General features: G+C 36.8%; 1 long non-coding RNA gene across 1 annotated transcript; it reads left to right on the top strand.

Moving 5' to 3' along the window:
* The first annotated feature begins 10,265 nt into the window (after positions 1–10,265).
* LOC139687822 (uncharacterized) lies at positions 10,266–12,503 on the top strand. The gene is made up of 3 exons (XR_011700668.1): positions 10,266–10,360; positions 11,190–11,456; positions 11,901–12,503. It is a non-coding gene; the product is annotated as an uncharacterized lncRNA (long non-coding RNA).
* Positions 12,504–14,942: the final 2,439 nt, after the last annotated feature.

The raw sequence follows: 14,942 nt of genomic DNA, 5'->3' as shown, positions 1-14,942 counted from the left end.
GTACTACTTTCCGGATGACCCTCGTGTGTATATATATATAATTAGCATTGTTTTTCCTGCTAAATAGTAGATGAATTGTTACGCGCTCTTCACCTGAATAACTAATCCCAGCAAAAAAGAAGGAACGGGACCAATAACCTCTCCAGGATGATGGATGCTTATCTATTTCACTCATAATCGGAGATTTGGAATACGAATGTGAAATCAGAATCTGACACTTAAATAATTAATATGAGAGCTCGAATGACCTTGTGTTTGTGAGAACATCGGAGCTGCTTTCCGTATCTTTAAGCAAGGTCACCCCTCTTTGCCCTCCTCAACTAACCCGCTGCGATTACGGAAGTGACAGAATGATAGGGGAAAGGAAAGGACGTTGGAAGAGAGAAGGAGAGCAAATTGAACGCAAAAGGCCGATTGCAGTACACGCAGAATCACTGAAACGGAAACAGTTTATAGGGTATCTTTCTAAATAAGTAGCTTTAGCCAAAATCCAAGAAACTGTGGGAGATGCCGTAGCAGTAACTTTTGATGGAGTTATTCGCTAGTACTTGTAAGCATTACAATTCAACAATTTTCGAGGGTAAAAATCATTTCAGGTACCGAGGGATCCGGGTTCAAATCCAGGTCAAGGCGAATGATTTTTATGTTCTAAAATTGTTGCATTGTAAGTAGTTTTAGGATTATGATTACAGCAAAGAGATTGCTATTCATACTCTCTGCCCACAAAAACGTAGATGTAAAAACTCTTCAAATCAAATAATATAGTAGAAGTGATTTATTTAAACTCTTAAGAATGAATTTTTATTCAATCCTCGAGAATGATGAATGTTTAAAAATTAAATGAATGAGGTATTTGAGGGAACGATTTATTGAGGTCAGATTTTCAACATCTCTAGGTTCTGTAGAAGGAATAATTTGAGTTCTACTAAAATAGCGCAAATATTATAACTTTTGAATTTATTACTTCGTCTTGCATTACGTTTGTACCCAAATAATTGTTCAAAATAGAAAAAATTACTTCCAATTTTTTATTTGTATTCAAGGTTCTTCATTTATGTTATTGTTCTACATATAAATATAAGTGCCATTAAATGTGTAGTATAATAATAATAAGTTAGGTAACAAAGTGATCGGCAGCAAAAAGTCGCACTCACTACAAAGAATCGCTTAATTTCCACATAGAATCAGCCTAAGTTCTTGTTAGTTTGCTGATGTGGGTGTGGCATAACACTAGGGTTCGTATTAGCATACGGTACCTATCTAGGGGCTTAGCGCATAGGTCTTTTTGGTCCATTTTGTCAATCCATGTTTAACCTACCAACCTAGTAAGAACAATAATGAGAATATTGCCAAAGACAGTAGTATTAGTAGTACTATCTTTAGTGCTATTATAATTCCTGTTTTCCATAGGCAACGACAGAGTTTACGAAAGGAATGGTTGCAAGGAATATATGATATCTTAGATACCAGTGAAATACATGGTTAAATTGTAAGGAATATTTTTTGGAGAGTGGTTTCAGTTACCTATTCGGTCCCATGTAAATGTCTATGCAAATGTATTTGGCCAGGTAACGAATTGATGACGGTTAATTGAAGTGAAAGCATAAAAATAGGAAATGTACTTTATAGAGTACAAATAAATAGGAGATAAATGTGCTGGTTACAGCAAGGGGAGTTGGTCGTTAAATTTCGAACACATAATTGCGTGCGGTGGGTATAGTGAGAGGCTGTCAGAAACCATAATAGAAGAGAGAATGTTACATAAGCAGTGGAAGTATGGGAGAGAGTTTGCAACTTGGATGAAATGATAACTGAAAATAAATAATTATTGAAGATGGAAAATGGTTGGGACGCAAATGTTTCTGTAGTGCCACTTTGTCACTTTTGTTGCACAGAAAGGATGAGGACATTGAGCGTAAAACTCTCCATTGAATCGTCCGTTTACTTCAATATGTAATATATTCACTGTCACTGCTAATCCAGGCAAATTGAAATTGTTGTACTTTTATGAAACAGGAATGTTATCTGTTGATTCATTGCATCAATAAATATGGACCAATAGCAGACTATTGATTCTAGCGGGTGAAGCTGGACCTTACCTCTGACTAAATTATAAGGTGTTTAATATTCATGGTACACGTATTCAGGCATTTACTGAATCAATTATGATTTTCAATGACGTTAAAACAACAAGAGAGTCGTAAATAATGGATTTTAGACCGGCTGATCCAAGTCGATTCTCAGGATTGGAATTCGACTCTCTTGGATTATTAATTTGTAGCACTCCTGGCTACCACTCCAACTTTAAGAGTTCAACAGATGTAATTCATCTATTGAAAGGGTTATAGAACATTAGTTTTTCTCTTCCAGGGGTTATTTCAATGCATGCTTGTCATATGACTAAACTATTAGCGCTAGTTTTATTTTTCCTCCTAATTTAGTTCAAATTAAGCTCCACTTTCCAGTCTTCATATTTGAACTTTTCGCTGTGGTGTTAACACCAATATATTCTGCTCGACTTGGGCATAAATTTGCTCAATAAATTATAGAGATGCATTTTTGATGGCATACTTTGATATTGGCCAATTCTGACGGACAGTGGCATTCCATTCTAGAGATTTTGCTGCGCGCGGAGCACTGCCTTCTGGAGAATAATCGTTTGCTGAAATGTGCGTCAAACAACGACGGGTGTAAAATGCCCCATACATCTTTCACAAATACATCATGGTTTAACATATAATAAATTTAATATTTTACACTTTACGGTTTCAGGCTTCACTTCATGGAATTGTATGATATCAATATTAAAATAATTTGTATTTTTCCACTTACTTCATGTTACGATACAACGCGTTTCACCAACTTGCGACATCATTAGGTATAAATTTGTACCTGGCAACGCCGCAAGTCGGTGAAACGTGTTTTACCTTAAAATAAAGTCTGTGGAAAAGTACTATAACTTTTAATTTGGACTAATACTTAATGTTTTTCAAAACTGATTTTTCTTAAGTTAGGCATTTGAGAAGAACAATGTTAGGTATTTACCAACAATGGCTTCGAAAATATGTGAGCCATTTAAAAAATAAAAAATTAGAACACCTGACGAATATACCTATTTAATCATGATTTATAAGGAAAGGTAGAAACATGAAGAATCTGATATTATTTTAGATCGCGAAAAGAATTGGGAATGAATTTAAATGCAAATTTACTGAATAGCCACAAAGTTAAGGGTGAAATTTTCACGCAATATTAAGTCAATTATTAAAATTTTCCATACATTATTAATTTGTTTATACCACTATAAGAACCAGAATAATAATAATGCAAAAATATTTGATGATTTCAACACTATTTAAAACAATATTAAAGACTCAGAATTAAGTAAAATAAAGTTCGGTATGCCATTAATTAAATCAACCAATGGACGAAAAGCGTCTACAAGTACATTAGAAAGTGATAAATTGTAACCAAGAAGTGAATGTCAGAAAGAAATGGACAATTAATTGCAACATATTTTTTTTCAAAGTTTGTATCAAGGTAGAATGTGGACCAGAATCTGGAAGTGTCATGTATTTTATTTACTCGTTCTTGATAAATAATCATGTAGTCATAATATATAAAACTATGTAAAACATATAGTTTTATATAACTTTATTAAATATACTTTATAATAACCATATAAAAACCATGAACAACGTAATCAACCCAATGCTCAGTTTGGTAGGTAGTGGTGCTATTCACCCGGTACGAAGTCCAGTGGCGTATGGAATTCACATATCAGGCGGCCAGATATCTTCCCAGTCACGCCAATGGATTTATTAACTGAAAAATCACACAGCTTGGGTGAAGCTGGCGAATGCCAAGGGGTGGGTGCCCAGAGAGAGATGCCTGGGAACAGAACGCGGGCCCTACGGTCAGTAGTCCAACACTCTTCCTCCAGACTTCCAGGTCTCCCAATAAGTGCAAATCATATTTTATACTTGTGTACTGAAAAATAACATTTCAACTTTAATATATCCGGATGGAGGTATGTAATGAAGTTCTTTAATATGTCATATTTATGTTTAAAGTTCTGGCAAGGTATATCTATCCTATCGAAGGTACATCAAAATTCTCTTCTGCATTGTATCAGAGTATGTTACACATGTATATATATATACGTATATATATATATATATATATATATAAATAAACACACACACACACACACATATATATATATATATATATATATATATATATAGTATATATATATATATATATATATATATATATATATATATATATATAGTATATATATATATATATATATATATATATATTTATAATTATTTATTTATTTATTTATTTATGAAGAGGTTGTTAGGACTAATTCTTATATTATTATTGTTTACTAACTTACTAAATCTTTTGAACAGTTATCGATAAGCTTATTATATTACCGTATGAATGCTGTTTTCAAAGCGACTTCATCGACGAGGTGAGCCCTAATGAATGTGCAGGAGGGAGTAAACGCGAATGTGAATGGTGCTCAACTGCGATAAGAATCTGTGGTTGCATAGGTTTCCGCTTTGGCCGGGCCTCCTCCTCGGTCAATCCACGCCCTGACTCCTGACTGCCACTTCCACGCATTTTGTCCACGTCCAAACCCCCTCTTCCAGCTCTTGGAAGTCTCACATCGTCCCCTCATCGCTGGCTTCCACCAGCCTGCCTCCCCTTTGCTCTCATGTCCACCTGACCCCTGTCACTGCTCCCCCACTGAGTGATTGCCCACCCCTTGGTGGGCGTTGCCCTCATGCCCTCCTTAGTGGAGCGGACGTTAATGCAGGCCGCCTCCAAAGACCTTTCTACATTCCTTTGCGGGAAGAATCGTATTTTTCACTGAACCAATAGACCCCGAATTTACCATATTGTATTGATTTCAGTATTAAGTACTTGATTATCCATTAGACTAAATAAGGAAATATGGAGTACATGGCTTCTGGCTTAGGTTATCTCTCTTTCCAAGAAATGTTCTTGCAAAGGAAATTTTTTGGACTTCACTGATTAGGGAGAATATAAAAACAATAATTTTCCGTTGGATCATAAAATTTATCCACATATATATTAAGGAAAATAGCTGGTAGCTCAGGAGACATTTGGACAATAGCATAATCATATGAAAAACAATCTGAATTAAAGAATTGTGTCCAGCAGTACTCGCTGTGCTGCTGGAGAAAATCAAGAACCATTCGTAGGCCTGTTCAAATATAGAAAACATAATGAAATATGAAGAATATACTTTTAAAAGGTTTGTTTAAGAACCGATTATTTGTAATTGATAATAAATATCTTTGCGTCATTTATTATTTCTCTCATTATCCCTGCACTCAGAACTTATTTCGAATCATTATAAACAGCCACAGGTTATTACTGAAAAATCATATTTCTGTGCACATGTATACTGTTGAAAATGATCTAATTATATTCTTTGAACAAAAATTGCTTGCAAGAAAGGACATGGAGAAAAAATATTTAAGCGAGAATATTGAGCAGGTAAATGTTATTTCAATCACAAAAAAAAGAACGGAAGAAGAGCCTTCCAAAGAGATAGTTGGGACAAAAAATTGAATAATTCTTGCATAAATCAACTAAATATCTACTGCCTGGCGTAGCCTTATGGAATGAATAAATGCTTAAGCAGAAACAGTAACTTTAAAATATTCCACAAGAGATTAAATACAAGTGAGCAGGGATTTTTGTGTCTTGATTTTACTATGTGGTAGCTAAGTGGTACTAAGTGGTAAAATCTAGCTAATTTTGATATAATCTTATGCGCAACACAAAAAATATGTACTATATTAATTTCAACAAATGGCTCGATTTATACCTTAGAACAAGTACAATAAATTACCTTTACAAGATAATCAACAAGAAATAATCCGTCAATGCAGATAGCATGATGGTGTATTTATGAGTAAAATGCGCTGATATACAAAAGGAAAGGAAATTCGTGTTATTAGATTTTTGATGTAAAATTAATTAAAACATTGCCGGCAACTAATGTTTAATAAGGGCAATAAAAACTTGATTCCTACAGCTAAAAATGAATATGTATGCATAACTGTGACTCATTAGAATGGTAGCTATAGAATATTACTATACTATTATTTTAATATGGTGAGTGCTTTATTTTATTGTCAGTTGATAAAGTACACTTATGCAATGCAATGCCCATGACAAAGTATTTTATATTATTCTTTTTAAAGAGATCATACATGAATTCAGTTAGTTCTCTTGGGAATTAGCTATGTATTTGACAGTATAAGTAACGGTAAGTAGAGTACTCCGGGATTAATCCGATATATGCTACTGATTTTGTTTTGACTTCTGGAATACAATATATCTCTCCTAAAATTACTAGCCTCATATCAATATCCAAGTGTTCTCTCATCGATCTTTATTTACAAGTCGGAAGCGTGAATTATTCCAACGACTTCCAAAGATGTAATCTCTATAGAGCTCTCAGGAACTTGTGAGGCGGATTCCACTTCCACCGCAGTATATTGAGGATTCCGCGCCGCAAGTTCGTTCTTCCACCGGGGCAAATCCCCGTGAGGGAATTCGCTCATAGCGCACCTCTCCCCTTTATCGCATAGCAAACATTGCCAGCCTTGGAGCACCAGTCTCTCGACGCAGGACGGCAAAGATGCAGACAAACTAGCACATATAACTTTCTTCATCGAAGAACGTCAATCACGTATCTTTGTGCTGTGATAAATGCAAAGCGTTCAATAAACATACTCCGCTCCATGTTTTCCCATGCCATGCGGTACTTTGCTCATTAACCTTGCAGAGTCTCATTCGCTGGGTGAAATATGAAGGTATCTATAACATGCAGCATAAAATGTAGATGAATAAAATACACACAGCTTGATATGCCAATTTCTATATTTCATAACCTTCGACTCCTTATTGTATAACCTGTAGATAAAAATTATCCAATCGGAAAGAAATGGAAGCCTATATCAATTGGATTTGGAATTATCAAATATAATTATTGGTAATTTCCACGATCTAAGCACATATAAGATCAGTAAGTTTTAATTTCAGCGCATTAACTAAAGAGAGATTAAAGAACAAGATTACAAAAACGAAAACTCGGAGAACTACTTTGGATTGCGATTAGAGAAAGAAATAATTCGGAAGCGTGCTAGTCGTCATGCCTCAGCAATTGATTCGTTTTCTAAAATACTACATGGCTTGAAATACAAATGATGTCACTGGCTACTGTCAGGTTTTCCACGTCGGAGTGATTTCGACTGCCATGTGAAATAATCTATTTCTTCCTCTCGTAAATTCCATCTCACAGATGCTGTGGACCGCAACAAGTGTTGAAGCTATGTATTCCGCCCCCAACACAATAAACTGTAAGATTAGTTTGATAGGTGAGGGCAGAATTCACCTAGCATTAAGTCCAATGGCATTGGAAATTAAGAAACCATGGTAGGTGGTTCATCCCATTTCCTTGTGCCGCGTGTGTTTTCTCAGAAAGGTCTGGTACTAAAAAACTCAAAGCTGAGTGAAGCCGAAGCCCATATGTATAACCGAGCATCGAATCCAGCGTTATACCTACTGCACAATCAAACCTCTTGATGATTCATCATGAGTAAGTAAATCATTAATACTTATTGACAACATTGCTTTTTACTTCGACTTTAATTGTTCCTGTGAAATTTAAGCGAGTATACGAAGCGCTCAGGCTAACAGAGCTTTCTCGTTAAGGAAGGTGAGCTCCTAGTAGTAGTAGTTTTGAGGGGAGGCGACCGACAGCCAAGGTCATTTGCGCCATAGGGGATGGACAGGAAAGGATGAAGTGTGGAGAGAAATCCGGCGTCGGCATTAGCCTACTCTTTACGAAAGGCGCCAAGGGGTCCGCAATTTAACTTTCCATCCGACGGACGGCGTACTCACTCAAAGTGCCCTCCACAGAGTACCTCAATTAGGGATCGAGATACCTCTAAAATATATTCAACACCGCCGGGATTTGAACCCGCGCCCTCCGGGTGGGAAGCCAGTACGTTAGCCCCCTCACCATCTCGATCCCCAGGTGAGCTCTTTTCGAAGGCTATGACTACATAGGAAAACTGGCTGTTAATTTTGATCCTGCAAACAAATAGAAAAACTCATTACAATGCAACAATTTCAGAGTGCAAAAATCATTCACCTTTACCGGGATTCGAACCCGGATCCCTCGATGTCCGAGTGCTTTCGCCAATTTAGCCACCGAGGCGTCCTCTCACATTCTGGAATTTAAAGAAAAGTTGCAACTAATGCGCGTATTGCGGAATACTCCGTTAAGAGTTACTGCCAAGGTATCTCCCGCAGTTTCTTGGAATTTAGAAAAACTCAGGGCGGAAAATATACGGAATCAGTGGAACCAAAGAAAGCGAAAGTTTAAATATGCCTTTGAATAGAAAATTATGACCTGATGCCTCTTAACTGATGTTAGATTTAAAATGCTTCCTCGGTACTGTTAAAAATTGCGAGGTCCGAAAAACTAAACCCGAGATGGCTTATGAAATACATGAGATGCAGTCAATAAATAACGTCAAATCAACCTTAAAGAGCACTCCTTTTAGTTTTTTGACTCGCGCTTTCCTGAATTCAGTTTTTCATTTATGAAGTTAGAAGACATGTCATGCTATTCACATGATATTTAAATGAGAAATGTTAAAATTTCAAGTTAGTACCACAGAAAATGGCAAGGATAAGACGAAAGACATAATAGAAAGGAGAGCAAATACGCAGAAGAGAAACAATGTTTAACACTCTAATCTATGATGATAATTGAGGAAATACAGGTGAATTTTCTAGAAAATGACTGCATTTCGTTTGAAATGGGCAGATCGCTTAGGATGTTTCAACCACGATTAGGATTCACGAGCGTAAAGATTAGAATACCTGCTCCCGTTTGCAGAATACACTTTTTTGCTCTCGGGACCCCTCGGGTGGTTCTTGCGCCTGGAAATTTTGATAACTCTAAGGCTAACCTTCAGGTTTCCCAAGGGCCAAACCATTTGTACATGAGATGGAAGGACTCGTGACCGTTCGGGCATCAGGCGAGCGTGTTACTCGCCTTTTTGATGATTTGACTTGAAAAACCACCTCAAAATCTATTTCTAAAACTAAGATTGACGAGAACTATCCTAGAATTCAGCCATGGCATTATTTGTACCACGCGAAGCTGCCAAAAAGTGCCGCAAATCAATGCGTATACTCAAAAAGGGTAGGAATTGAGAAATTCTAAAAAGAGGCAAATATCGATTTTCAATTCCTCCACATAATATTTTCGGAATACGCAAAAAAATATCAATTGCTTTTAGAGTCTTTCATAAAATTCTAAAGAATGCAAAACGATAATGGGGGTTGGAATTACAATGGGGTCCATAAACCATTAGCTTGTCGCCCAATTTACAAGTTGATAAGCACGAGAAAAATATTGAAGTGGATAATATATAGCTGTACGACTCTCTCTTTATTCTGCTAAAAACCAATGGCACGTTGGCAAACAATGGATAAGTTGGCAATCCGCATAAACTAATTTAAATATATTGCGTACCGGCTGAAGAGACAGCATTTCCATTGTAAAACTACTTTTTTGGCTCCAAAAATTGTTATGTGTTGTATATTGTTTAAAATTTGCGTCTAATTCTTCAGTGTTATTAATTTTATAAAATAAGTTCACCAAAAAAATGCGATATTCAATTTTCTTGACCTTAGCTTAAATTTCTCGATTGCATTATTTTGCCTTTTTATTAAAAAAATGATCTTTTTCTCAACAAACACTAATGTAAATTCGATTCAAATGCAATACGAGCCTTCGAGCTCCGCAAGCCGTCACATGATTTCGAAATGCTTTGTGTCACACTATTTATTCCTTCTCCTGCTGACGTCTCAGTTAGCCAGCCTGTCAGTCCGCATCCCAACGGAGCTTCTTCACCCTCGGCCAAATAATACATATCTACTCTTTAAGTGACGTCTTGCGCGGACGACGCCGAATGAACTCCCTCCGTGTCTCGCCGCCGTCTCCCAGAAGATCTCTTCCTCGAAGGAAGTGGTCTTTCCCCTATCCGCGGGCCGCCCCCTCGCGGCCGGGGAAGCACCCAGCTACCAGCATTCTCCCGCGGGACACCCATCGCCGGAAGCGGGTTTCCCGAGCCTCCAAGAGTCTCTCAAAGCGTATAAAAGATGCAGTGCACTGGCATACCATACCTATTCCTCTCCAGTCTCAGGATCATTACGGGGAGATCGAGTGTTTCCGTGCCAACCAGCGAACGCAGCTCCGTCTAAGACATAACTCAAGAGGGCGATTAATGTAAGTGAAATTATTTCACCAAACTTTGTAATATGTAAGTAGTATACAAGATAAAATTTAAGGCACTACTTACGCTCATCAAAATCAAAACTTCGGAATGAAGTTCATGTTGTTTCTCTCTAAAATAAATGTGCATCAATTAATTTTGACATGTTAAAAAATATTAATCTATAATAAGTATTTGATCGAAAACGTTTCACTTCAGTTTTGAAATTTACATGAAGTTTAATTTGAATAACAGTTAATTCCTAACCTAAAATAAGTGGTAAGATAACTAAAACTTTCACAGAAACGTTATAAAATGTGCACTGAATGGTTGAGGCCTTAACTTTGTAGAATTCCATTATTAACTTAGGAGAAAAAAACACAATTTTATCTTTGCTTTTCTACAGAATAGACTTTACTCGTCGACTAGTTTCGTTTACACAATAAACATCATCAGGACTAGTCCTGATGATGTTTATTGTGTAAACGAAACTAGTCGACGAGTAAAGTCTATTCTGTAGAAAAGCAAAGATAAAATTGTGTTTTTTTCTCCTAAGTTATAAAATGTAATGGATTTACTGCTCGAATGAATGGAAGAATTTTCATCTATGGTTGATACCTATTGAAACTCATACCCTCACACAGCGTTTTCTGCTATTATTCCACCCAACGTATTTATCCTTTTTTGATCTCCACCTTTCCACGTGATGAGATTCACCTTTCTATTACATATAATTAATTGCTTATTCCTTATAGTATTATTTATCATTAAATAACCTACCGATTGCGGTAGGTTTTGCATATTATATCTGTCTAAAACATTTCCTTATTTCCAATTTTGTAGAGATCATACTGGTCGGAGATCACTGGAAAAATGAAGGTACTCATTATTACGGCATTCCTCATGGGAGTTTCGGTCGCATACCCTCAGACTTCCGTGTATGACCGGAGAGAAGCCTCTGCTTTGTATCTGCTGCAACCAAGTCAAAGGTTTCCACCTGGGGTTCTTATAGACCCGTTTAGAGAAGAACAGAATCGTCAAGGTTATCTACGAAAAGAGATTGTACCAGAAGGGAATGGCCAATCAGACATCGAAGAAGAATTTTACGCAGTGAGTGAAATCACATTCTATGGGATGACATCATAGTACTAGAACCCAGACCAACATACTCAGATATATATTTTCAGTTTATCCATTCTGCCTTTCTATGCTATGTTATGCTATTCTACATGTATATATACTTCAAATTCATTGCACAGGTAGAAAATGTGGTAACAAACCCTGAGGTATCTTTATTATACAATAAGAATTAATTCATGGAGTAAATTTTGTGCATAATTTTCTGGAAGTGGTGATACGGAAAATGAGGTCTTTCCCGGTGTAAATTTCGGTGCACCATGCAATTCAATCACTAAATGTGGATTGAATTCATATAACATACTTTCTTCAGGGTCATGGCAAATATCAAAGAGATGCTTTTTCCTCTAAATCGTGTTAGCAGTTATAAAAAACAGTAATTTTTCATACCTGCATTATATTTTCATTTGTTCGCAGCATACGAGTGGAGAGCCTGCAGATGAGGAACCTATTTTTAGCTCTCGCTCCAGGAGGAGCACCCAGCCCGGAGCCAATGCCCCCCAGGGGGGTGGCCACGCCGGAGGGTCGAGTGATAGGGGTCAGGTAGACGTATCAGTCAGCAGGGGCGAGGGAGGAGGCAGGCGGGTGGAGGCCAGGGGGGAGGGCAACGTGTGGCAGTCGAGGGACGGCAGGGGGCGGGTGGACGTCCATGGGCACTATTCGAGGGACTACGGCGGCAGATACGGCACGGGCAGACCGCAATACGGCGGCGGCATCCGCTACTCCCACCGTTTCTGATACTGTCGCGCTCCACACTCACGGATTGTGTGACCACTGCACGAAGAGGGTGATGCCACCCACCAGCCACGTCTTCTAAGCACATGTCTTGCCACCCATCACAACCAGGAAATGGCAGTGCTCGCCAAGTCATCTAACTACTAATGATTTGGTTAAAACTGTTGTTTTTCAATAATTTCCATTATTTCATTCTCTTTTATACTGAAGTATTTCATTTAGACTTACGGAACTTTCTGACAATTATTGTGTATTTTAAAAATGTTATTTATGAGGTGCAATAAAAGCAATAAATACTTTATATACTTTTTTATTTTTTAAAATAACCATTGCTAACAATTAAAAACAGATTTTAGCTACCTAAATGCTGAATTCGTGCAAGGGGATCTTATTTAAGATTAATAATTGAATAGTAAGGTAATAAATAAAAATTAAATTAAATTTTAATGCAAACATTTGATATAACGTGTTCCATCGGTAATTTGATCATGGCTGGGCAAAATTGTGGCTTTGGTATACATATTTTATCATATAATTATTCACATAATTCTTAAAAATAAATCATATTATTAATTGTTTATCTAGTTTTGGCAACTTCCTAAGCATCCCGTTGAGAAAAGTAGCCTACGAATTATTATATTAGTTTGGTAAATTACTTCAAATACCAATTTCCAGTAGATAGATTTGCATTAACAATGCAATTTAAAATGACGAGCTTATTTCAAAAGACAAAGCCAATAGTGTGTGACAAATCAATTTGCCTTTCCCTTTATCAGTTATGGAAATGCAGTCCTACTAAAAGTATTTATACAGTGTAAACAGGTAAACCATCGGGTTTATTACTAACGTCAAATGGACTATGGTTACAATATCATTTATTCTAATCCATAATCAGAGAAATTCCGCAATTTTAAGTGGCAGATACCTTAAAAAACTTAGTTCCCTAGTAATTTTAGAAATATAGTCAGGAAAATTTGCTAACGTGAACCAGAACAATAAACTGAAATTAAGTTCTTGATTATTGAGAATCTAAGCCTTTTCAAGCGGTAATATTCCAAATTCATAGACAGTTTATTTTTAAAAAAGTATTACTCCGTAATATGAGGTGCATCCCTGGACATGAAAAGGCTATTATGCAAGCAATGCTCTCACTTGATGTTAAATATAGGAGGAGAGGAGAGCTGTATTGGTGTGTGTCCTAGAATATCTATAGGAGCAAAAGATTTCTCCCTCTCCTCCCCCGCCATCTCAGCACCTACTCATTTGTCTTCCTTTTTGCCCATTTCACCTTCTCCATTTTTCTGCAAACTCACATTCCAAAATCCTCCAATCCATGTCTATCATTCTGTTTCAGTGACCATTTTTCCACTCCGTACATTCCGAACTCCATATGAAAGTTTTAACGAGTCTTTTTTTAGCATCCTTACACAAAGTACCAGTCATAAATGTTCTCCTATTGAAAGATTATTTGTCTAATTCTGTTATTTTCCTTACGTCTCTAATATTTTGACCAATTTTGTTGACAAAACGTCCTAGATGCGTATGTAAACTGGTGTACCTACCCTAGTTTTTACCCTCCTATTTTAACGTTTAGCTTAGCCTTTCTCTTTCTGGAAAACTGCGTAACTGTTGTATTATTTACAAGTATTCTCATCCTGTATCTATCGAACTGAATTTCCCATTTACTTAGCAATGCTGATAATCTCTTCGCTCACTGATAAACTAAAGTTTGATCGTAAGCAAACATAACTGATTTTATGTATTCCCCGCCAACTTTCATTCATATCTCCAGTTTTTTTCCAACCGTCTTTTATCATTTTCTCCACATACTATACATTGAACAGCACAGGTGGCAACGGACATCCCTGCCTTACTTTTCTTGCTAGCACGGCTCATCCGGACTCTCCGTCCCCCACTCGCACCTGAGAAGTCGGAGACATGTACAGGTTGCGGATTAGCCTCTTATCCCTCCAATCTATTACTATGTTCTGCAATACACATTTTTTTAATACAAATTAGTTTTTCCCAACTCACTCTATCAAACGTTTTCTCGAAATCTACGAAACAGGCAAATACGTCCTAATTGTATTCTATATTCCTCTCTATTGGTAATCTCATGACTCCAATGGCATCAACCATTCAATGTTTCCCCCATTTCTGGACCCTTACTGATCAACCCCTAAGTAATCATTTGCTCTGCTCTCCATTCTATTATTCATGATTCTGAGAACTACTTTACCTGCCTGCGAAAACAAACTAATTGTTTTGTAGTCCTCTCCTTACGTGATCTTTTCTTTTTTTGTATTAAGTACTAAAACTGATCTGACAAAGTCTTCCGTTCAGATTCCTGTCTCATAAATTCTGCGAACTAGTCCAAATAAAATCTTACTCCCGCATTTTCCTAAACCTTAAAGTGGTTCAGCAGAACTGTTTTCTACCCTCACGGCCTTTTTTGATTCGATTTCTCTTAATGCCCTGACTATCTCATCGTCGAGTATGCATATACCTAAGCTATCTCCCCCTTAGTCATGTTCTCTTTCCATGTCTAACCTTACTGGCCTAAGTTATTTACCATACAGTTCTTCTATATATTCCTTCCGTCTCTCTTGTATCTTATCTGGTTCAACTAGTATATTATTTGACTTATCTCTAACTGTCAACACATATTTTCGCTTCTTACTACCCGATATTGTTTTAACCTTCCTGTAATACGTACCAATATCA

This window comes from Hetaerina americana, unplaced genomic scaffold (assembly GCF_022747635.1).
Source record: "Hetaerina americana unplaced genomic scaffold, ioHetAmer1.1.p SCAF_2, whole genome shotgun sequence".
Classification (NCBI taxonomy): Eukaryota; Metazoa; Arthropoda; class Insecta; order Odonata; family Calopterygidae; genus Hetaerina; species Hetaerina americana.
The sequence above is the reverse complement of the archived record's forward strand: the minus strand, read 5'-3'. Positions and strand labels throughout refer to the sequence as shown.